A 3,051-nucleotide genomic window follows, 5' to 3' on the forward strand; every position below is an offset into this window, starting at 1 on the left:
ACCGTTCGCGTCCCTGTATACTTCGCAGAGTATTATAGTAGATATAGTAGAGTTAGCTACGTTGTTAATGGTATGTTCCTTGATGGATTTAGTTTGTTTAAACTATAGATTAGTTCATTTAGTCCCCGCTGGTTTTTCCGCTCCCAGTCCATAGTACTAGCTCATGTTTCTTGTTTTCTGTGACCACGACTTTGATTCCTGCTTTGCCCCGTTTATGCCTGTTTGCCGATCGCCTCACCCTTTGCCTGTCTTGACTACGTTTTTTGGATTACGATTTGGATTTGTCTGCCTGCCCTTAAATAAATACGTCTTTACCTGCTTCCGTACTCTACTCCATTACGTATCGCGACGTTACAGAATACGCCGGAACAGAAACAAAACAAACGCACGTGTCCACAGTAAACTTCCGTCAACATCCGAAGAGCACATAGCTCGTGCACGTAGCTCGTGCATGCGCGCGCCCCCTCATCGAGGTCGTGACATTCGCGCGTCTCACTGCTAGGCTATTTGGCCGCGTCATCAAACACATTGTTCGGTCAAATTTATTCGGCCTTTTCACTTATTTCGAACAGAATAATTTCGGTTGCCGAACATTCGGTGCATCCCTAATATAAATATATCTGTGGTACGTATTTGTAATTGTTTCATGGTTTAGCTGGTCAGGTTTACCATGTCACCATAGCAGTTTTTTGTTGGCTATTAATTAATCTAGTTAATAATTAATGATTTATTTATGAGCAACTATGAAACATGAAATTTGAATACTTTGTAAGTTGATTCATTATAAGATTGATCTTTGTTAGTTAATCATTATAACTTGATTCTTTATAATATCAGTCTTTATAAGTTTATTATTATAAGATGAATTTGAACTTGGGGTTCAGTGCTTCGCCCAAAGACTCTTCGGTATGTGGAGTCACGTGGGCCGGGAATCGAACCTCCGACCCTACGATTAGTGGACAGCCCGCTCGACTACCTGAACCACAGCCGCCCCTAATGTAATACAGAGGTTCCTGTTTCTCTCCAGATGTGATGTACAGTAATTAACAATAAATTATGCATGTAGACTTCTATAGTGTCTACATCTTAAATAAAACAACTAAACAGCAGCTTTTCCTCCAAGCACATGGACATTTTTGTAAAAATCTGTGTATGCACACACTCCAGTGATAACACCTTATTAGATGTCTCCACCCGTCATGACCACATTTAATATTAGCACCTTAGTTAGCACGTCCGCCTCACACTAGCAGGGTTGGGGGTTCGATTCCCACCATGGCCCTGTGTGTGCATGTTCTCCCCGTGCTGCGGGGGTTTCCTCCGGGTACTCCGGTTTCCTCCCCCAGTCCAAAGACATGCATGGTAGGCTGATTGTCCAAAGTGTCCGTAGTGTATGAATGGGTGTGTGAGTGTGTATGTGATTGTGCCCTGTAATGGATTGGCACCCTGTCCAGGGTGTACCCCGCCTTGTGCCCCATGCTCCCTGGGATAGACTCCAGGTTCCCCGTGACCCTGAAAAGGATAAGCAGAGGAGATGGATAGAAGATGGATGGATGGATGTTACTCAGTCTGGTCATGTCTAGATGATCTCATTCCTTTGGATTACTCAGCCTGGTCGTGCATTAAATATAAACATCCTTGCAGGGATCTGTAACTCTGTCACAGAAAAAGGCCAAAAAGAGTGGAGTCATTTGGGCAGATTGCGCTTACCTTCTACATTCCTGTGACACTCCTTTTGTATTTACTTTTCCCCCTAATGAAACATGCTGAAGTAAACATTAAATTGGAATTATGAACTAATACATTTATTTAATGACAAATGTTCAAAGTAAGATGCAATAAAATACTATAAAATGAAAATGTAATAAAATCTATTCACAAGCAAATGAAAGGTATGTCACTGAATTGTATTGTATAATTGTATTTAATGAAAATATATATTTTTAAATCTAATGAAAAAATGTAAGAGTTGTACAGCTACAGCGGGGCGGGGGGATAAGTATTGGAATGTCAACGTTTCTTTCAGTAAATATATTTCCAATGAGGTTATTCACATGAAATTTTCACCAGACATCAGAATTAACTCAAGAAATCTGGAAATATAAAGAATTCACAACATTAAAGTCCATAAATAAAGTTATGTGTAATAAAGTGGAACGACACGGGAAAAAAGTATTGAAGACACTAAGAAAAAGCATTTCTCCAAGGCAAGGTAAGGCAAGGAACCAGCTGAAACCCGTAAGTAATTACACCCCCTATCTGTGCAAATACTGATGTCTGGTGAAATTTTAATGTGAATAACCTCATTGGAAATATATTAACGGGAAAAAATGTTGGCGCTTCCAATACTTATTTCCCCCACAGTGTGTACCACTGTTTAATAAAACACAAATGTGTTGTGAAGAGAAAAATACAAGATTTAAAAAAGTATGAACTGAACTGTATCACATCACCAACCCTAATGTACCGGCTTCCAAATAAATCAGTTAATTTATTAATTATTCACAGAAACACATTAAATCTGTGTATAAGTTTGTGGGTTTGGACAAGTCGAACTTTTTTCCTTGATTTTTACACCAAGAGTTTGACAGAACAGTCTGTTATCTGGGGCATTCTATTTGTAACACTTTCCATCATTACTCAGTTTCTTTACAGTTACTGTAGTGAAGCTGTTGCAAAGTGAGAATAGATAAACTATATACTTAATCACAGCTAGCATCTCTAAACTGTAAGATAAACTTCCAGAAGAAGTCAAGCTTGAGTGCACTGCAGTACAGTTCAGCATGAAGCTGTTCGCTGGTCAAGACTCTAAACCTTATTCTGTTTTCATAAAACATTTGATGTAAAAATATCAACAACACACGCAGAAAAGTGATGTCATTAAAATATTCGTAAATTGCAGCAGCTGGGAAAATCTACTGATTCCTTCAGCCGTCATGCATATTAATGCGCCATGCAATCCATATTAAGGCTCTAACTGTAAAGATTTCATTTATGAACATAATCCAATTCAATCCAGTCACACACACTAATAACTATAGGAAGTCAATA

This window comes from Ictalurus punctatus, chromosome 11 (genome assembly GCF_001660625.3).
Source record: "Ictalurus punctatus breed USDA103 chromosome 11, Coco_2.0, whole genome shotgun sequence".
In the NCBI taxonomy this organism is placed as follows: domain Eukaryota; kingdom Metazoa; phylum Chordata; class Actinopteri; order Siluriformes; family Ictaluridae; genus Ictalurus; species Ictalurus punctatus.